The following is a 23,016-nucleotide window of genomic DNA, read 5'->3' as shown; positions in this document are numbered from 1 at the left end:
TTTTGAAACTATCAGTACTTCCTGCTGACCTCATCACTATCACATATCTTCCCAAGTATCTCTTCTCTCGGGAGATTAAGTTTAATGCTTATAGTCGTTCCTCATAACAGATGTTCTTCAGTCCTTTTTTTAATCTTTGTTGCCCTTCTCTGGACTGTCTCCAGTTCCAACACATCCTTCCTGAGACTGGTGACCAGAATTGGACAGCATGCTCAAGATGTGGCTAAACCAGAGTTTTATAAAGTGACGGGATTTTAGTTTAATCTCTTTAGTAAATCCCCTTTTTATGCAGGCTAAAATTCTGCCTGCTTTGCTTGCTGCAGTTTGGCATTTCATGTCGTTGCTGAGTCTGTGACCTACTAGGACATCCAGATCTTTTTCCATGCTGGATTCCCCCAAATGGTCTCCCCCTAGCGAGTAACTTGTGTTCATTTTTTTAGCCCCCAAATTGCATTAATTTTTCAACATTAAACCTCATTTGCCATATAGTTGCCTATCCCTTTATTTTATTGAGGTTTTCTTGTAAAGTTTTTATATCCTGCTGGGAAGTTATTGCCCTGCTTAACTTTTATCATCAGCAAACACTGAGATTGAGCTATTTATACCAACCTCTGTGTCATTAATAAATTAAACAGAACTGATCCCTGGACAGAGCCTTGTGTTACCCATCTTACCACTCCAGTCCAGGCTGAGTAGACTCCATTTATCACTACCCTGTGGACATGCCCCTTTAACCAGTTTTCTGTCTGTACATACCCTATGGTCCAGTCCATACCTACAGACCTCAATTTGTAAATTAAGCATTTATGGGGGACTGTATTGAATGCTTTTGCAAATCCAGGTATACCACATCCTCAGACCTTCCTTTATCTAGATGGCAGCTCACTTTCTCATTTTTTGGAAGGTTCCTAGGTGATCATAGAACGCAAACACTATCCACAATTCAAGGTATCTCAAAAGCTAAAATCAGACCTGGCTATTGTACAATCTCCCCCCATATATTTTGTCAGCTGTCTTCTATATGTTCCTATTTTGGTTGGAGTAAGATTTAGTGTCATTTCCAGATAAAGAAATTGCAAATTCTATAATTGCATAATCCTCAGAGTAAGCAAAAATTAGATTAATCTTCATGATGAGTTAATAGTCCTAATACATTTCTGTATTTGTTTAAATAGTGTTTTACTGCTAAACTTTGTGAAGTCACAGTAACGAAAACCTTTTTTCCCTTTTTGTCTTTCATTTTGCTGCCAAGTGTAATGAGTGATCTGCAGTTTTCAGGGGCTCACAATCAGTTGTACAGCGAGTCTGATTTATGTTGCTCCAAAGCTATAGCTAAAAGCTAGTTCAAGCTGTCTCCTCATTTCAACTTTAAGTATCAATATTTTGATTGCTGCCATTTTCTGACAGCTTCAAAGTGGAATTTGAGAAACTGTGTCAACCCGGAGGATAAGGCTGGATTTGCTGGAAGGAAGCAATGTGTCATTATAGAGGAAATATTCCATCTGTACCCCCAAAAAGATAGGATCATATTATTTCAGTTGTATCTCTTTTTTTTTTAAACAGATATGTGACTAAATCATCTTTAATGATGCATAGTGTTACATAATTTTTTCATACTTGATCAGCTAAAACTAAATACAATAAATATATACACACACACACACACACACACACACAAACACACTTGGGGAAATAATTATTTGATACCCTGCATATTTTGTAAGTTTGCCCGCTTACAAAGAAATTAAGGGTGGATTTTAAATGATAGAGACAGAATATCAACCAAAACTACAGAAAAAACACATGATACAAATGTTAAAAAAGAGAGTTGCAGTTCAGTGAGTAAAAAAAATAGTTGATCCCCAAGCAAAACTTCACTTAGTACTTGGTGGAGAAACCCTTTCTGGCAAGCACAGAGGTAAGATATTTCTTGTAGTTGATTACCAGGTTTTCACACATCTCAGGAGGGATTTTGGTCCACTCTTCTTTTACAGTTCTTCTCTAAATCCTTATGGTTCCTTTGGCAACTCAAAGTTTCAGCTCCCTCCATAAATTTTCTTTAGGATTAAAGTCTGGAGACTGGCTAGGCCACTCCATGACCTTAATGTACTTCTTCTTGATCCACTAATTTGTTGTCTTAATGGTATGTTTTGGGTCATTGTCATGCTGGCTGACCCATCCACAACCCATCTTCAGTGTTCTGGCTGAGGAAAGAACATTCTCATCCAAGATTTTACAATACATGGCCCCCGTCAATTGGTCCCTCAATGTAGCAAAGTTGGTCTGTACCTTTAGCAGAGAAACTGCCCCAAAGCATAATGTTTCCACCTCTGTGCTTGACTGTACGGATGGTGTTCTTAGGGTCATCATTTTTCTTTCTCCAAGCACGGCGAGTCAAGTTAATGTCAAAGATCAACATTTTTGGTCTCATCCGATCACAAAACTTTCCCCCAATCCTTTTCTAAATAATTTAGATGTTCATTGGCAAACTTCAGACGGGCCTCCTACATGTGCCTTCTTGAGAAATAGGAAACATTGCGGGCACTGCAGGATTTCAATCCATGGCGGTGTATTGTGTTACCAATAGTTTGTTTGGTGACTGTGATCCCAAATGCCTTGGGATTATTCACCAGTATCTCCCGTGTAGTTCTGGGCTGATCCCTCACTTTTCTCATGACCACCCTTACCCCATGAGGCAAAATCTTGCATGGAGCTACAGACCGAGGGTGATTGATGGTTATTTTGTATTTCTTCCATTTGCGAATAATCACTCCAACAGTTGTTTTCTTTTACCAAGCTTCTTGCTGTTGGTTTTGTAGCCCATTCCAGCCTTCTGCAGGTTCCTGATGTCTTTTGACAGCTCTTTGGTCTTGCCCATAATGGTGGGGTTTTAATGGAAGAGAGAGAGATTGTGTGGACAGGTGTTTTTTATACATATAACAAGTTGTCCTTATGAGCACCTACTTAAATTGACAGGACTAATCTGTGTACCACATACTGTAGCTAGTCTTTGGGAGGCAAACCTATTGTTGGTTGGTAGGGGGATCAAATATTTATTTTACTCACTGAACTGCAACTTGGTTTATAACCTTTATATCATGTGTCTTTCTGGATTTTTGGTTGATATTCTGTCTCAATCTTTTAAAATACAACTATGATAAAAATTATAGACCCCCTCATTTCTTTGTAAGTGGGCAAACTTGCAAAATCTGCAAGAGATCAATAATTTTCCCCACAGTTTTCTTAATTTTAATCTTTTTAAGCTTTACTGTTGCCCAAAGCCATGGGAAACAAAAATGTTATTTGATGATATCTGAATGTTAATGAAATTGTTATTAATAGCGTTTTTATTACTCTTAATGATGTATGTAAATAAGAGCAAATGTGAATTTTCGTTGATGACAAAAAGATTTTTTAAATAATCAGACAAAACCTTTTAGTCTTAGTTCAGTGGTTAAACATCACACACTATTTGCAAGAAGCAGGAAGAGGCTTTTATCTGCTTCACGGGTGGCAACGAGGGACATTTTATGATGGCCTGGTGCAGCTACTCATCTTTTTATCTTTAACCTATCGATTTTTATGTAGGTTAATAAAGTATTTCTGTTCTGAACTGTAACTGTTCAGGGAATTGCTGAATTTATTTATTTGTTTCATGGTTCATGATTTCCCCCCCTCCAAGGCTACCCTACAGGGTATCTCCTTCCTAATAGTGTAGGCCATGGATATGCAATTAGCGGACCTCCAGCTGTTGCAATACTACAAGTCCCATCATGCCTCTGCCTCTGGTTGTCATGCTTGTGGCTGTGAGAGTCTTGCTATGCCTCATGGGACTTGTAGTTTTGCAACAGCTGGAGGTCCGCTAATTGCCTATCCCTGGTGTAGGCTTTATCTCCTCCTTTAATCCCATAATGCAGTGCCTGATGACCATGCACCAGGTTAGTCACAGGCTGGGGAAATGATTGTAGTGAGTTGAAAAAGTTTATAAAACATTCAGATACTTGCAAAATAGATAATGCAAATGTAGCCTCTCTCGAACTCCGTACTGACATACAGTGCCTTCAAAAAGTGTCCATACCCCTTGAAATTTCCCACATTTTGTCATGTTACAACCAAAAACGTAAATGTATTTTATTGGGATTTTATGTCATAGACCAACACAAAGTGACACGTAATTGTATAGTGGAAGGAAAATGATAAATGGTTTTCCATTTTTTTTTACAAATATGTGAAAGTTTGGGGGTACATTCAGCCTATACTTTGTAGAACCACTTTTTGCTGCAATTACAACTGCAAGTCTTTTTGGGGATGTCTCTACTAGCTTTTGGCTGCTTATCTGATTAATGCTTTCCTTGCCCGTCCTGTCAGTTTGGGTGGATGGCCATGTCTTGGTAGGTTTGCAGTTGTGCCATATTTTCATTTTCAGATGATGGATTGAACCATGCTCCGTGAGATGTTCAAAGCATGGGATATTTTTTTATAACCTCACTCTGCTTTAAACTTTTCCACAACTTTACTCCTGACCTATCTGGTTTGTTCCTTGGCCTTCATGATGTTTGTTCACCAAGGTTCTCTAACAAACCTCTGAAGACTTCACAGAACAACTGTATTTATACTGAGATTAACTAACACACCTGTGGACTCTATTTACTAATTAGGTAAGACAATTGGTTCCACTAGAGTTTAGTTAGGGGTATCAGGGTAAAGGGGGCTGAATACAAATGCACACCACACTTTTCAGATATTTATTTGTAAAAAAAAAAATGAAAACCATATGGCTCCTTTCACACGTGCGGACTGTTCAGATCCGCCTTTGTTTTTACAGGCGGATCTCAAGGGGCACTCCATGTACCTCTATGGAGCATTGGATGTCGGAGGTGACACGTCTGCTGACCACCCGATCAGCCCCGATCCGGGTAATCCTCTTCGATAAAATGTGACGGATGCAAACCCTATTTCTTTATCGTACATCACAGGACACAGAGAAGCATAGTAATTACTATGTGGATTATAGAGTCTACCTTCAAGTGATGGACACTGGCACGCCCTTAAGGCAGGAAGTTCCCTCCCCTATATAACCCCTCCCATACCGGGAGTACCTCAGTTTTTTTTGCCAGTGTCTAAGGTGTTGGTCACAAGTGAACATGTGCTCTAAGGAGCTCCACTGGAGGGATCCATGCCAGATTTAAAAAGCCTCCATAGAAACTGGATCCGTCCAAAGTGCTTCTTAGCCAAAGTGGACGGTACCCGGGCCTCGGTTGAGAAGAACAGGGTTTTGCATGTAATACTCCTCATTTGAGGGCTGGATCCTGGGTTTTTAGTGCTTTGGTCATACCCAATACCAAAAGCTTACTGACAGGGTGCGATACAGGTCCAGGGGTGTGGTGTTCCTGTCCAAGGACCCTGGTCCCTGAAGGTCTGCAGACTCGGCTCTCCATGATGGGCGAAGATTGGACTGCCTGTGTTTTGCAGAGTCCTGCAGCAATGGATAAGGTAAGTGAAGTTTCTTTCAGAACTTATGCTAGATTGCCTGGGTTTGCCTGTCTGTGCCTCTCTCATTTTACATGACTTGTCCTGTGTGTATCAGTGATTGTGAGGATTACCTATAATGGGTACTTGCCTGGGGGCATCCACCTCCTATGCTGATAGTCTGTTCAGGGAAAGGCTCCTCCAAGGCTGTGGCTGTTAGACGGTTTTGCCTGGTCCCTCACATGCTGGCTCCTGGCTGACAGTAGCAGCACCTCGTGCACGGGCGCATTGGCATGCGCGCGCACAGAGATTATCATAGGTGCGCGCAACAACATAATGTTTATGCGCTCCCCAGCATCTTGTGCGCACGTGCATGCCCGGTGCATGGGCGTCGTCGCTCCAGGATGCGCGCGGCCTCGGGATAGACGTGCGCGGTGGCAGCGCGCGCACGAGGACTCTTTCACCTGCTTTGTATGAGGCTGAAATTACAGGGCAGAGCAGGTCAGGTAACATGCACCTCGTCCATTAAAGCTCAGTCTGCCATACCCATCCTGGCTGACGGTGGACACCGTGAGAGTTTGTGCACAATCCTTTTCAGTACAATTACTGCCTGGATAGATTGAAAGTGGCATTTTCTCAAGGCACATAGTGTGCTCTGCATCACACTGATAATCAAATAGCAGCATCATTGCTGGTCTATTGGTCTGCAAGTGGATGCAATTTTTGGCTGTGAGTACCTCGGCTTTACTATGACAAAAGGCTCAGGGTCTAAAATGCAAAAAAATCAAAGGGTTCACCATCCGGCTCAGAGGATCTCGGGCATGCTCCGGCAGCTATTTTCTCTCCTGATAAATCAGAGGTGCCTCAGGGTGAACCATCAGGGCTGTTAGGTGCTTCTTCCCTTGCCCCTCCTGCTCCAGTGTTTGTAACGGAAGAGGCTCTAGCCTCAGACATGGGTGGACTGGAACAGAGATTAGCGACTTTGATTGCACCAGGTCTCCCTCTCCAGATTTCCTCTTGTCGGAACTATCGACTAACAACTATCCCTGGAAGAGGTTGATTTACCCTCAGGGGATCAGGCAGAGGGTCAGTCAGATGTCTCTGACTCTGAGGATTCTACCCTGGAGGAACCGTTTTCGGCTTCTCAGTCAAATGGTTGTTAGCCTACGGCCACATCACCATGAAAGTGCCCAATCTCGTCTGATCTCGGAGGCTAAGCAGTGTCGGGCCTGGTCAGTACCTGGTTGGGAGACTGCCTGGGATTACCAGGTGCTGTAGGTTTCGGCCTTCAAGTTATCTCACTGTTTCTGCCTCCTAAAAATGTTTCTGTTTTATATCCCATGGAGGAGAAGTTCACTAAAAAGTGGAGTGTCCCTACGGTGGACGCAGCCATCTCCTGTGTGAACAAGACTCTGACCTGTCCGGTGGACAACGTGCAGATATTTAAGACCCGACAGATAAGAGACTGGAGACTGTTGTTAAAAACATTGTTGGCTACAGCCAGAGGGGTAGCCCAACCTGCAGTAGCAGCTATTGGTATCTGCCCAGCCTTAAAAGACCAGATGAATCAGGTCTTGAAAGATATCCCGGCTCAGCAAGCTTGGGAGTTGGCCGACTTCCCCAAGGCATTATGCTTGCAGTAGATGCCATCAAGGATTCTATACAACAGTCCTTCCGCCTTTCGCTCCTTTTAGTACATATGCGTAGGCTGCTCTGGTTGAAGAACAGGTCAGCTGAAACCCCTTGCAAAAAGCTTCTAGCGGGGTTTCCCTTCCACGGAGAGCGTTTGTTTGGGGAAGGTCTGGATAAGTATATCCAGAAAATTTCCAGTGGCAAAGCACGCTGTTGCTAGTTAAACAGAGGTTTAGGGGTCCCCCCTACTTTAAGAGGACCTCCTCCTCCGGTCCTGGGCCTTCTGCTTCCAGGCAATTCTGACGGCCGCCCAGAAGGTTTAATGCAGGAGGAAAACCTCAAGGGCAATCTCGGGCTCCAAAGAAACTCTGGAACCGTAAGCCGGCCAGGCCTGTGTCTAGGTCATATAGTAGATATAAAGATATGAGGCTTGTAGTTTAAATATGTAAATAGGTCAGGTTTCCAGTCCTATAACTGCATATATGGAAAAAATTGTTTGAACGAGAGGGTCAAACCGAAAAGAAGGACTATAAGGAAATACACCTGACTAAATAATTATTCAAAAGTAGAAAATTTTAATTAAATATCAATAGTACATATAATGGAAGAACTTGGTTGGATAAGGAACAATATTATTAAAAGATTGGCTGCAGTGCGGTTCACCAGCTATAGGGTATATTGAGACCAGCAAAGCAGCCTCCACATACTAACAATAAAGAAAAATTATATACAAAACATATAAACATAAAGGCCATCCGGATATCAGATAGTATGGAGGGATATATATTACAGGGAAATCCCTGAATGAAATTACCAATAAACCAACTTATTGAAAAGTAAAAAAAAATATATTATCCCTCCAGTCTCATCTGAAGCTCGAGCTGTTGAGAAAAATAAGACAACAGAGGAGGCAGAGATAAAGGAAAGAGAAAACAATGTAGCAATTTTATAATAATCCAAGAGGGAGCAGGAATACCTGTGTATATCCTCATGTAATTAACCTCTTGACCACCGCCCCATGTCTAAAAGACGTCCTCCTTTTTAAAGTTGAATATCTCGATAACGGCAGCAGCTGCTGCCACAACCGAGATATTCATCTTTGCAGGGGGCGGTGGTGTACACGATAACGGCGGTCTCCGCGGCGGATTCGCCGCGAGATCGCCGTTATCGGTGGCGGGAGAGGGCCCCCCCCCCTCCCGCCGCTCTCCCGCGCTCTCCGCCGCTTACCGGAGCCGTCGGTAGCGGCGGAGGGGATCCGATGTGTCCGGCAGCTGAGCGGGGACGGGACTGAAGGAGAAATCTCCTTCACCCGTCCTCATAGCTCTGCTGGGCGGAAGTGACGTCAAAACGTCAGTCCCGCCCAGCCTCTTAAAGAAACATTTTTTTTTTTGTCATTTGAAAAAATGACATTTTTTTTTTTTTATTTATTTTTTTGCATTTAAGTCTAATTATGAGATCTGAGGTCTTTTTGACCCCAGATCTCATATTTAAGAGGACCTGTCATGCTTTTTTCTATTACAAGGGATGTTTACATTCCTTGTAATAGGAATAAAAGTGATCAATTTTTTTTATTTTATTTTTTTCAGTGTAAAAAATTATAAAACTAAATAAAAATAAATAAGAAAACCAAAAAAAAATTTTTTAAAGCGCCCCGTCCCGACGAGCTCGCGCGCAGAAGTAAACGCATACGCGAGTAGCGCCCGCATATGAAAACGGTATTCAAACCACACAAGTGAGGTATCGCCGCGATCGTTAGAGCGAGAGCAATAATTCTAGCCCTAGACCTACTCTGCAACTCAAAAAATGCAACCTGTAGAATTTTTTAAACGTCGCCTATCGAGATTTTTAAGGGTAAAAGTTTGACGCCATGCCACGAGCGGGCGCAATTTTTAAGCGTGACATGTTGGGTATCATTTTACTCGGCGTAACATTATCTTTCACAATATATAAAAAAATTGGGCAAAATGTATTGTTGTCTTATTTTTTAATTCAAAAAAGTGATTTTTATCCAAAAAAAGTGCGCTTGTAAGACCGCTGCGCAAATACGGTGTGACAAAAAGTATTGCAATGACTGCCATTTTATTCCCTAGGATGTCTGCTAAAAAAAAATATATAATGTTTGGGGGTTCTGATAAATTTTCTAGCAAAAAAATTGTGATTTTCACATGAAGGAGAGAAGTGCCAGAATTTACCTGGTGGGCAAGTGGTTAATGTTGAATGTACTCTGCTACATATAGATTCAGACCAAGAGTATTGTATCTCTGCTAGTTGATATGAGGCAACTGTGGCTGATGGATATTCAACTATCTTGAGAAAGAGTAAGAGACAGGGAACTACCTGTATACGTCCTTACAAAGTGAAAGTGCAGTAATTGCAACAATGCCTGGGAAAGATTGGATTCCTGAGGCAGAAAGACCCGCATATATTTCAAAGGGGTCCCTGAAAGTCTAGGTCAGCATTATGAAGGTTCACCCCCACTACGCCGGGTGGGGGGGACAACTTCAGCTGTTTGCGGGGGCCCTGCAAGAAAGGATCCAAGACAATCGAGTCCTCTCCACGGTTCCGAAGGGTACTGGCTGGAGTTGCGAGAATTTACCCCACCCCGCTAACTGGCCTCAAGCTTCCCGAAAGACCCGGGAAAAAAGTCTCTAGCGTTGGCCTTGGATCATATGCTTTCTCAAGGGGTGATCATAGAACTACCGGTAGAAGAGCAAGGTTTGGGTTTCTGTTCAAATCTTTTTACCGTCCCCAAGCCGAACGGAGACGTAAGACCCATTCTGGATCTCAAGGTCCTAAACCAGTTCCTAAATGTCCGATCCTTTCGGATGGAATCAATCCGGTCAGTGGTTGCCTCCTTGTAGGGAGGAGAACTATTAGCGTCCATAAATATCAAGGACGCATACCTACACATACCTATCTTTCTCGGCCATCAGAAGCTGTTACGCTTCGCGATAAATCAGCGCCATTTTCAGTTCGTGGCTTTATTCTTCGGTCTAGCCACTGCACCTCGGGTGTTCACAAAGGTGCTGGCCCCCCTGTTGGCCAATCAAAGGTCTCACGGCATATCTATAGTAGCCTATTTGGACGATCTGTTGCTGGTAGATCGCTCAGTTGCCGAACTAAATTGAGCAGTACACAGAACCGTGAGGTACCTGAAGTCCATGGGTTGGATTCTCAACCTGGACAAGTCGGCCTTAGTTCCTGTGAAAAGGCTGGAATATTTAGGTCTACTCATAGACGCAGATCAGAAAAATATATTTTTGCCTCAAATAAAGGTCGATTCTTTAAGGGAACTAGTCCAGTTGGTCAGTTCAAAGCGTCAGCCTTCCATTCGGCTTTGTATGCGGCTGCTCGGGAAGATGGTAGCCTTGTTCGAGGCCGTCCCATTTGCCCAGTTCCACTTAAGGAAACTACAGAACGCCATCTTGTCTGCTTAGAACAAGAAGGTCCAAGCCTTATGCCGCGTACACACGATCGGTCAATCCGATGAGAACGGTCTGATGGACCGTTTTCATCAGACCAAACCGATCGCGTGTAGGCCCCATCGATTATTTATCAATCGGTTAAAAAATGTGAAACTTGTTTTAAAATTAACTGATGGATACCTAACCGATAGAAAAAAAAACCTTCGTTTGTAGGCACGTCCATCGGTTAAAAATCCATGCATGCTCAGAATCAAGTCGACGCATGCTTGGAAGCATTGAACTTTTTTTCAGCACGTTGTTGTGTTTTACGTCACCGCGTTCTTACACAATCGCATGTCCCGGGCATATCAGCAATATTCATTCCGGGAGTAGACAATTGGCAGGCAGACTTCTTAAGTCGCCAACAGTTGCTCCCAGGAGAATAGGCTCTTCACCCCGACCTCTTCCAGGGCATTTGTCAGAGGTGGGGAACACCAGATGTGGATCTCTTGGCATCAAGGTTCAATGCGAAAGTGGACAATTTTCTGTCCCGGGCGAGAGATCCGCTCGCTTGCGGAACAGATGAGCTGGTGTTTCCGTGGGATCGGTTCTCACTAATCTATGCGTTTCCTCCGCTGCAATTGTTACCCCACCTCCTTCGCAGGATAAAGTCGGAAGGAAAACCAGTGATTCTGGTCGCTCCAGCTTGGCCCAGAAGGGCCTGGTACGTGGAGATTGTAAGGATGACTGACGGTGGGACATCCATGGACCCTTCCGCTTCGGGCCAATATTCCACCCTTCCTTACGGTCTCTAAATTTGACGGTCTGGCTGTGGAATCCCATATCCTAAAGAGGAGCGGTCTCTCTAATTCTGTAGTGTCTACACTAATTAATGCCAGAAAGCCAGCATCTAGGCTTATTTATTACAGAGTTTGGAAGGCATATGTGGCCTGGTGCGAAGCCAAAGGATGGCATCCTCGCAGGTATGTCATTGGCAGAATACTGCAGTTTCTGCAGTTGGGGACAGACATGAAGTTAGCATTAAGTACCATCAAGGGCTAGGTCTCGGCCTTATCAATATTTTTTTTTTCAAAGGCCACTGGCTACACATTCTCTGGTTAAAACCTTTTACAAGGGGTGATTCGTGTTAATTCTCCAATTAAGACCCCCTTGTGCCCGTGGGACCTGAATCTGGTCCTTTCTGCCCTCCAGAAACAACCCTTTGAGCCTCTGTCTCATATTCCCTTTGTCCTCTTGACCAGGAGGGTGGTTTTCTTGGTAGCCATATCCTCTACTAGGAGGGTATCGGAGTTGGCGGCCCTCTCATGTAAGGAGCCATACCTAATTCTTCACAAGGATAGACTGGTCCTGCGGCCTCATCCAGCCTTCCTTCCCAAGGTAGTTTCAAACTTTTATCTGAACCAGGATCTGGTTCTCCTTTTTTTTTTTTTTTTCAGAGCCTAGTTCTGCAAAAGAGAGATCTTTGCACACTCTGGATGTACTGAGAGCAGTTAAGATCTATCTTAAGACTACTGCTCAGATCTGAAAAACTGACATTTTATTCGTTCTGCCGGAAGGTCCCAGAAGCGGACTGGCAGCGTCTAAGTCCACTATCTCTAAATGGATTTGACAAGTCATTACTCAAGCCTATGGCTTGAAGGCTAAGGTTCCTCTGTTTGAGGTTAAAGCGCACTCCACTAGAGCGGTTGGCACTTCTTGGGCAGTGCATCATCAAGCCTCCATGGCTCAGGTATGTAAGGCTGCAGTTTGACTCCTCACGTCTGATGGCGCCTGGCTTATTTTTGGTGTCTCTCTCCCCTCATTTGGCATTGCTTTAGGACATCTCACATAGTAATTACTATGCTTCTCTGTGTCCCGTGATGTACAATAAAGAAAATAGGATTTTTATAACAGCTTGCCTGTAAAATCCTTTTCTTGGGGTACATCACGGGACACAAAGCTCCCGCCCCTCTTGATGGGGATATTGGGACACTTATTGCTTTGCTACAAAACTGAGGTGCTCCCGGTATGGGAGGGGTTATATAGGGGAGGGAACTTCCTGCCTTAAGGGCATGCCAGTGTCCATCACCTGAAGGTAGACTCTATAACCCACATAGTAATTACTATGCTTCTCTGTGTCCCGTGATGTACTCCAAGAAAAGGATTTTACAGGTAAGCTGTTATAAAAATCATATTTTTGCATCCGTCTATCAGATCGGATGAAAACGAACAGACGGTTTGTTTTGATCCGATCCCCCATAGAGGAGAGCGGAGATCTGACTGGTCCATCTCTGCAGTGTGCAGTGACAGACCTTTCATCTGCCGGATCAACGGAGCGATCCCCGCTGAGCAAGCGGATGTCCAAAAACGGATCCTCCTGGGATCTGCATTTGTGAGAAAGGGGCCTTTATCATTTTCCTTCCCTCTTAATTATGTGCCACTTTGTTTTGGTCTATCACATAAAATCCCAATAAAATACATTTACGTTTTTAGTTGTAACGTGACAACATGTGGAACATGTCTAGGGATATGAATACTTTTTCAAAGCACTGTATGTCAGTACTGAGTTTGAGAGAGGCAACATTTGCATTTTCTATTTTGTAAGTATCTGAATGTTTCTGGAAAAATTGCATTTGAACCAAGGGGTATATGCAGACATTAAATGTGATCAATAGTCTACTATAAATATTAATTTAGGGCTGATTCACACCATGCCCGCAAATGAATCACGCAGTAATGTGCTGTGCGTCTCGCATGCTCTTCTGTGTGGTGCGATTGGGCCATTCAAAATGAATGGGCTGCAAAATAGCCTTGCACTACACCACACCAAAGTGGTGTAGTGCACTGCATCTGGACTGCTTTGTACAAAAATACCATGTGATCCGGTGTAGGCAGTTGTGGCTCTGCGATGGGTGTCGTTAACTGCGTATTGGTGCCTACTGCAGATTGCAATTGGATTGCATTTTGAAAGCGGTATGAATCGCACAGGAACACAGAGCATGTTTCTGTGCAATTAATTTATGGGCATGGTGTAAACTGGCCCTTAGTATTTTGTGTGATGGAAATATTGAAATTATCATTTGAAAAAACTTGGCACAGGATCTGTACTTCTGACTCTTCATTCCCATGCAATGTACAGGATATGAATATAGGCAATACCAAATACTGCATCTACATTTATCATTTATTTAAAGCAAACAACAAGAAAAAATGTCAGGGCAAGTGAACAAAAATATTTTTTCTAGATATCGTTTTTGAAAACTGTTAACATGTCAGATGTCCTCACTAGGAGATTTCCCTCACCATCTGTTCCTGATGACTCTTATCAGCAGTAGGGTATCATTTCAGTCATATTCCAGTGACATATAGTAAGGCTAAATCTCCTTATCGGGGCCATAGAGAGCAAGAAAACTTGATGTACTCTAGGTTCTAACCCCTTCCCATGTCATCCAATACTGAATAAGATTCGGCAAAAATCTTGCAGTTAAAAGCGTTTCACCTATTTTTAGTGATCTTAAAACCAAACATGAGCATTTTTTAGGCTGTAAAATAGCAGCTTTGTGAACAAGGTATTAAAGCTGCAACAAAAAGGTGTAAAAGTGGCTTTGTCGCTATTCAAAAAAAGTAAACAGAAGTCCTTCCTGTAAAGAAAAGTATTAATATTCGCTGCTCACTGATTGCCAGTGCTCACTCACTGCTGCCAGTTGAGACTAATAAACTCTGCTGTCTTCAAGCGATAAAGCTTACGCCAGAATCCTCAGCAACCGCCACATTTCCACGTTTTTTAGATGCTTGGTCCCCTGCTGCGTAACGTGGTTCCTTCTGCCAGCCAGTACATCACTGCTGTGTCAATTGGATGAAATGAAACCACAATGAGCAGTGGGCAACTCTCTCACAAGTGTTGAATGCCAAAAGTTTTTCAGCAAGCTTATGATCACGTTCATACATGTTGTCATAATTGTGTTTTTCCGCACGAAGATGCACTGATGTTCCGTGCATCCCCATGCAGGCAGTCCTATTCATGTCAAATTGGGGATACAGGCTGCACAGACACAGCCGCTGCTACCTATTTGACATCTGTTCTGGTGCGAGTCGCGGAACACACACACTGTCTGCACGGCGCAGCTGTTAAATTAGGAGCAACAGCTGTCTTTGTGAACAAGACCTTTTTCCTTTTCCTTTTTTAATCTCTTGGCGCCAAGCATAAGCAAATCTGTTGCCCTTCGGTGGGTAGGCCTTGGGGCGCATATTTGCGTGCATTAGTGCAAATGGAGCTCTCGGCATTGTTACCAGCAGCTGACAGAAAGTTAGTTTGCCGCTTGCGATTGGAGTCTTCTGATCATATGACAGCCAACTACGGCAGTCATATGACCATTAGCCTTGCCCTTCCTCCTGCTATCCTAAACCTATTAATAGGCAGGCGCCGGCTCCTTAGGGTTAAAAAAAAAGTGTTGCTTTAAAGCTTAACTCCAGCAGAAAAACTTTAATTAACTTAGTATTGACATAATCACCTTTCCATATGTGTCTTGTGCAGAGAGCAGAACTGTGGAAGAGACCCAGAAGGTCCACTCACTGCAAGCTGCCTGCAGAAAACCACAGGAGGGGCCAATACAAGGCCAGTCACTCTGCACAAGGACAGAGAGCAACAGTGACCTGTCTTAATACCGGAATCTCCTGCACAGAGGTAGATTGTCATACTGGATTACTGCACAGATCTGAATGTAATACACAAAGCCCACCAAAATCCAAGTAGTAAAACGTGTCCATTACATTTAGGCACTATGGCCCAAATTCACAGAGAGCGGGCGCACATTACGCCGCGGTAGCGCAAAAAATATACGCTACGCAGACGCAGCGCAGAGAGGCAAGCATAGAATTCACAAAGCCAGTGCTGCCAAAACTGTGCTGGGTTTCGAAGGCGTAAGTCGGCGTAGGTGGAAGTGGGTGTGAACCATGCAAATGAGGCGTGACCCCATGCAAATGATGGGCCGAGCGCCAGACAGATACGTATCACCAACTGCGCATGCGCCGAGACGAGGACGCATCCGTCTGCGCATGCTCATAACCACGTCGGAACAACTGCCTAAAATACACCGGATCACTGCCTACGGCGTGAACGTAACCTACGCCCAGCCACACACACGTCCAACGTAAACTCCGTAACATACGCCGGCTTGTGTTCCCAGGTGCAGAACTTTGCATGTCTGCTACTGGGTTACACCTCTTTTATGGGGCTTAACTTTATGCCGGACGTACAACTTACGCGCACATCGCGTAGCCTGCGTCGGGCACACGTACGTTCATGAATCCCCCTCATTTCCCTCATTTCCCTATTTGAATAGAAAAACAATGGGAGCGCCACATGCGTCCAGCCTAAATATGTGCCCACGCTACGCCGGCGTAGACAAGTTACGTCGGCGGGATGAAGCCTGTTTTTAGGCGTATCTTAGTTTGTGGGTCTGGCGCACAGATACGACAACGCACATTTGCACTTACGCAGCGTATCTTGAGATACGTCGGCACAAGTGCTTTGTGAATCCGGGCCTATTTGTTTATCTTCGGGTTCAGCTTTAGAGAATAAGTGCATTTGTTGTGCTGGCACGGACAGGCAGAGAGGATTTGCGGTGCTGTATACATCGGATCTCAATGACTGTGCATCTATGGAAGGGGAGGGTGGGAACTGTTAGTACACTTATCCTTTAACCACTTGCCTACTGGGCACTTAAACCCTATTTCTGCCCAGGCCAATTTCAGCTTTCAGTGCTGTCGAACTTTAAATGGCAATTGCACAGTCATACTACACTGTTTTCAAATTACATTTTTATAAAAAAAAAAAAAATCGCACAAATAGAGCTTTATTGTGTGGTATTTAATCACTGCTAGGTTTTTTTTTTATGCTAAACAAACACACAAAAAATGTGTTTTATCAAAAAAATAAGTTTATCATGGTTTGTTATAAAATTTTGCAAACAGGTCATTTTCATTGACGAGCACTGATGCGCCACACTGAAAAGTGACACATATTGGTAGCCCTGATAGGTGGCACTGGTCACTGATGGGTGGCACTGGTTGGCAGCACTGATAGGTGGCACTGGTGGGCATTGATAGGTGGCACTAATAGGCAGCACTGCTTTGCAATGGTAGGTGGCACTAGTGAGCACTGGCAGGTGGCACTGGTGGGCACAAATTAGGCGGCAGTGGATCTGGTTGTTTGGGACCAATGTCCCTCTGACATTGATCAGCTTTTTTTTTTCACGCTATCATTGTGAGGGAAAAATAGCTGATTACCGACTCTGTTTACATCACGTGATCAGCTGCCATTGGCTGAGAGCTGATCATGTGGTAAGGGGTCGGGATCTATGATCAGCCGAGTCTAGTAGACTCACAGAGCACACCAAGCGCATTGCGCACGCCCCGTAGGCGGCAGCTCATGCACGGGAGGACATACATGGTCCCCTTCCCGGCAACCCGTGCTGTAGCCGTCTTTTGGCTATAGCGTGGGCGTGAAGAGGTTAAAGGATAAGTTTACCTTTGCAAAAAAAATAAATAACTGCACATAGTTTTGCAGGTAAAAAAAAAAAGTGGAATTTTTTGTTTTACTAGGTGCCTGCAATGCATTGCATCCGCGATCAGCAGATTGCGGGTGCAATGCAGGGCTTTTGCAGACTGTTTGTGTAAGCTGCTGCCTCCTCGTACCTCAAGTGGACAAGCAGTTACACAGTGACAGGAAGCATCAACAAACTACTTGGAGCACTCAACAGGGTCCTGTTAGTTCATTGAGAACTACACGTTGACGGCTGCACAGGCTGTCTACTTTTAGTTCTCCCATTTACAGAACTCTGTGAATGAATGACATGGCTGGGTGGGCAGAGCCCCGCCCCTGCATTAAAGAAAATATTAATTGTGACAGCAAGCGCAGGGAGAAGATACCCCACTCGCTGTTACAACAGGGGATCAGGAGTGGGGGTGGTGCATGTTTTGGGTTACACCCTGAATATAGGTGTAACATGTTACGAAAGGTGACCTTCTCATACCTTCAAATACCTTCCTGGGCAATTCAAAGTACAAATTCAATGGGGAGGTTACTGCCAGTGGAAGCCACATGTCAAATGATGAGTAAATACAAACATAAAGCTAGCCAAAGTATCTTGCAATTCTTTACTTCTCTGTAAAAGCTGAGCTGGGCCCTATTTTCTAATATCAAGTAGTCCTGCATAGAAATCCTTTAAAGTACACCTGCCATAAGAGAATGTATGGAGAACAGAATGCTTTGCTCCTAAAAATGTTCATGATTAAGGGGGGCTTCAGTACTTTCTAAATCGCTGATCCAGAACAAGCATGCAGATACTTCACTGATTACATGCTTATTCAACATCACTGATTTATAAAGCATTAAAGGTCTGTGGTTTCCATTAATGTGATGAGCAGCCTCCCTGACCAATAGGGGAGCTTGGTAGATGAGTGTGGGTCTGGCTGTGCTAATTTTTTTATAGGAACAGTTTAAATGTATACAGTATATAATGTGAACTATCTATACCTATGAATCTGATTTCTACGACACTAAGACCCCTTTCACACTGAGGAGTTTTTCAGGCGTTTTAGCGCTAAAAATGGCCCCTAAATACCACCTGAAAAACTCCTGCCCTGTAGTCTCAATGTCAAAGCCCGTGGGCTTTCACACTGAGACGATGCGCTGGCGGAACCGCTCCAAAAGTCCTGCCAGCAGCATCTTTAGAGCGGTGGGAGGACAATGTGTTTACCGCTCTTCTACCGCTCCTTCCCATTGAAAACAATGGGACACCGCGGTGATACCGGCACCAATGCGCCTCTGCAGCTAGCTGGGGTTAAAACAGCACCGTTAGCGGCCGTATACTGCCACAATTCCGACAGTATAGCGCCGCTAAAAATAGCGGCGCTTTACCGTCAGCGCACCTCTCGGCCCAGTGTGATAGGGGCCTAAAGATAACCTCAGCACCACTTTAATTTTCTTCCTATACTGTGTCTGAGTTTATTACATGTTTTCTTTAATATCACCAGAGACATTGGTATCTACAATGTCTTCAATGTTGTTATTGCATATAAAGGTAATATATTGGCTTTTAAATACTGTATTTTTCCGTAGCTGATTTTTACACATACTGTAGTCTCGCTTGGGAGGTCTTCCAGTTATATTCTTTTCTGTGGTCCAAATCACAAACGGCTAGACATTTTATTTGCTTTCTTGAGATTCACCAAGAGTGCTATAATTTCCAAACGTGCAATGAAAGCTAGTACAGGTCATGGGTTTCTGGGAAATTTTATTACACCCTTGCCTTGTCGAATAAATTAATATCTAAGCAAATGCTTATCAAAATATGGCTGCTCAGTGGAGTCTTTCTCAGTTAACCTCTTTGTGGGTCAAACTCTAGAACTGCACCCCATTAATGAATCTTCTCAAGACTCACCATGTCAAATTCAGCATTAAAGTGTGGATGATATAACGCTTACAACCTGCTTTATTTCTTCCTGGATGGATTTTAATGTACTTAAACTATTATTTGGATCACCTTTCTTGGCAATGCATTTGCAAAGTAATGTTAAAGGGAGCAGTGACCTGTAGTAAGCAAGTGATAGTATTAGATGTCAAACACCTTGGCAGAGACATTGTAAACCCCTAAGTGACCACTTTGAAACTTAATTAAAGATCCTGTTAAGTAAAATGTTGTGCTTTTTCCCATGCTGAAATTTGTTTTAAGTTGTTGCTTGCAGATCATAGGACTGATTTTTGATAGGGCAACTTTCTATGTATTGCAGGTAGTGAGTCCTTACAAAAACAGGATACAGCATACCTGCCTTTTATGTGTCATAATAACATATTTTGTGCAGGTAGGACTAAGGGGGCTCATAGTTATAAATGTGCAATGCGGGTTACCTGCAGAGTATTTGTATACTTGTTTCCCAAGTCTTCTTAAGTATTACTAAACCCACAACAGTAAAATCAGTCTGTATATGCAGTAAAGCATGTTTGCTATACTCACTGTGGAACCTAAGGGGCTTATCCTCCACATTGTATAAAATACTGTTTGATCCTGTCTTCTCTGACCCTCCCTATATTTTATGGTCTCTAATCCATCTGTTGATCGTACAGAGCCTTGGAGGCACTCTGCACATGCTCGGTTTGGTGTGTATTGCTAGAGAGTTTTTTTTTTTGGGGGGGGGGGGGTTTGCATGTAATCTGCAGAGGGTTATGCAGCCTCATAGGTTTAACCTGTGCTTGCTATATACTGCCGGTGAGAAAGAGTATTTTGCAGTTTATATACATTCTGTGTGTTGTGGGAGACCACATATAGTGAATGTAGGGTCCTGGGTTTAGTAACACTTTAGTTTTACGGCTGTATGCTTCATAATCTTGTGGATCGATTGCTTATCAGCCATTCTTTTAATAATTGCACATAAAACACAAAGGCACAACACTATCATTTTCTTTAACTTTAACTTTTATGCTATTTTGGCTATTATTATTATACAGGATTATATAGCGCCAACAGTTTATGCAGCGCTTTACAATATAAAAAAGGGGAGACAATACAGTTATAATACAATAAAATACAAGAAGATTAAGAGGGCCCTGCTTCAGAAGATCTTACAATCTAATAGGATGGGGCAGGTGGTACAAAAGGTTTTAACTGTGGGAAATGAGCTGATGGAAGTGGTAAGAGATTAGTTTGAGACATGGTAGGCTTTCCTGAAGAGATGAGTTTTCAGGGATCGCCTGAAGGTAGCAAGAGTAGGGGATAGCCGAACAGGTTGAGGAAGCAAGTTCCAGAGGATGGGAGAGGCTCTGGAGAAATCCTGGAGACAAGCATGGGAGGAGCAGACGAGAGAGCTTGAGAGTAGGAGGTCTTGAGAAGAGCGGAGAGTGCGATTTGGGTTATGTTTGGAGACAAGATTGCTGATGTAGCTCAGGGCAGAGTTGTGAATGGCTTTGTATGTTGTAGTTAGTATTTTGAATTCAATTTGCTGGGTGATTGGGAACCAGTGTAGGGATTGGAGGAGAGGGTTGGCAGACACTGATCAGTTGGTAAGGTGGATAAGTCTGGCAGCAGCATTTATGATAGACCGAAGAGGGGATCGCACAAGGTAGTGAATGAGGATCTTGGTGGTTACATTTGTTTAAAGGGGGCACATTTTAGAGATGTTACGAGGTGAATTCTACAAACTTTTGAGGCTATTGCAAAGGAAAACCTTTTTAGATTGCTTAACTACACCTGTACCAGCCTGCCCTGCTTCTTTTATGGTGGTGAGCATAGAACCTCTGGTAGCTTCAAAACCTTTAGCTAAATGGCACACAACAGGGTTTAAAAGATAAATACAAAATTGTGAAAAATCGTTTTTTCCTTGAAGTTTTCCTACCAAATACATTTGAAGTGACAGTCTGCTGAGTGTACTTCTGTCCATATTCTGTTCATTTGGAACATGTTAACTGTAAAGCAAAACATAACAGTAGAGCTAAACTGCAAAACAAGTTGAACCCCTTATTTTTGTGTGCTCTAGTGCTTTGTGATGTTTTTATCGGGAACTTTGTAACAGTCAGTCAAATTACTGAGAAGGATAATTGTTACGGTTTCCAGGCTCTTTTCTAAATAATCTGGTCACGGCCAAGCCTATCATTAGACTACTTGTAATACTTTCTAGAAAAGGCACTTACAGTTATAAATATTAGTATTAACAAGTAGAATGATTCATTCGGGAAGTTTATTTCAAGTAAGGAATGATTTTTTGCTCCTCAGAATAAGAATCATTTGCCAACTGTATGCCTGGGGTTTAGATATTGCTTCTTCCATATCAACAATGTTGGTGTGCATATGAATGGTTTAAAATAATGGCCTCATTCCATGCAAGTTCTGTTGGGTGGAGCTGAAGTGAGAAGAATTCTTTTTTTTTTTTTGTATAGTTTTGTGACACAGATGAACCTGACAGTTAAAGGAGACATGAGGGAATATAACAATAATATACATACTTGCCTGTCCCCCGCCGGCTGTAAGCCCAAGATCTGTGACTGCTGATCGATTAGTCCTCAGGTCCACTCTGTACTCTGCCCCTCCAGTCCTCACTGGAGCGCTGAGCAGAACAGAGGAGGGGAGCGGCTGGAGGCTGAGCCAGCTGCCTGTAAGACATATGAGTAAATCCCAACATCAGAATCTGGAGAGGCTCTGTCAGGACCTGGGCTTGAACCTGGGACCTCTTCTGTGTCTGGCGCTGATGCTTCCCACTTAGCTATTTGGGATGCTGGACAGCTCCCTGCCTGATCTATTGGACAAATCCTATCTGATCCATTGGACAACTCTGCTTTGTGTCTTGATTGCTGTTGAACCTTGAACTCCTTGCTCCTCCCATGAACTTCCTATACAAGCCTTATCTCTGCACTTCCTCTTTGCCAGGTTATTGTGCCTTCTCAGCCAGTGTCTTGCTATCTGACTTCCCTGCTGCCATTTGTATTTCGCTACCACTCGTGATTGACCCTTGGCTTGTTCCTTGACTGCTCTACTGCCTAAACCCAATCTGCAACTACTTGTTACCGACCTTTTAGCTTGCTTACTGACCACACTGCTGTTTAACCCTTATCTACTCATCCGCTACTGGACCCGGCTTGCTCACATCCTGGTGGAGAAAACCTGAAGACTGCGACCTGGTACTAGCACACAGCTAAATCCATCTCCACCATCAGGAGCTCTGGTGAACACTGGCTAGTACTTGGACTCTGCACCTCAGGTGAGCCTGTGTCACCTGCCAGAAGTGACTGCCTGTATACCTGTCCTGCAACTGCTTTAGCTACTGGTCTTCAAGCCCGATGCCATGATTGTGACAGGCTCTTTGATGTCATCTGACCGTGGCCTTTACCCTAGATTGACTGATTCTGGGTCACAGGAGAGTACAAGTGCACTCCTGTGACTCATGCCCAAGGAACTTTGGCCACACTTCTTTTTTAATCGCTTACATTTTCAAAATATTCCATTCTTTAACCCAATTTAAAATGTCAATTCAAACTAATAATAATCAGTATTCAAAGTCAATGTTATTTTTGCCAGAAATTTACTTTCAAATTCCTGTACTTTTATTATCGGCTTTTCCTTTTTTTAACAAGTTTCTACATAACAATACAAACTAACATTGCCTTTTAAGGCATCTTCTGAATAAATATTGTAATTTTACTTGTTCACTTAGCGTACATGTAGGCTGATATGGTGGCGCTTATTGGTTTTTAAGGGATTCATGAAGCTAATGACCCATGTATTCACTACATAATGACAGTAAGCTAAATCTTAAGTGTATGTAATGTAATATCTTTATTCTAAATATGTAGGGGTTCCATTATTAAGTATATCAGCTGTGTTGCTGGCTGAATCTGTGTTGATGCTGCTGCTTTTTGATTGGTTGTTAATATGATCACAAACTGTGTTTTCATATCAATTCTATACATATGCTTATAAAACTGATGCATTTCTGTATTGTTTAATTTTCATGAGCATTT

The 23,016-nt window shown here is 43.2% G+C and overlaps 1 protein-coding gene and 1 pseudogene across 1 annotated transcript in view; both read left to right on the top strand.

The window, feature by feature from the left end:
• The window catches only part of ZNF407 (zinc finger protein 407), a 651,163-nt gene that overhangs the window by 239,919 nt on the left and 388,228 nt on the right, over window positions 1–23,016 (top strand). The gene's annotated exons all lie outside the window — the stretch shown is intronic.
• LOC120942176 lies at window positions 6,632–6,750 on the top strand (annotated as a pseudogene).

The sequence above is a fragment of the Rana temporaria genome, chromosome 5 (genome assembly GCF_905171775.1).
Source record: "Rana temporaria chromosome 5, aRanTem1.1, whole genome shotgun sequence".
In the NCBI taxonomy this organism is placed as follows: domain Eukaryota; kingdom Metazoa; phylum Chordata; class Amphibia; order Anura; family Ranidae; genus Rana; species Rana temporaria.
The sequence above is the reverse complement of the archived record's forward strand: the minus strand, read 5'-3'. Positions and strand labels throughout refer to the sequence as shown.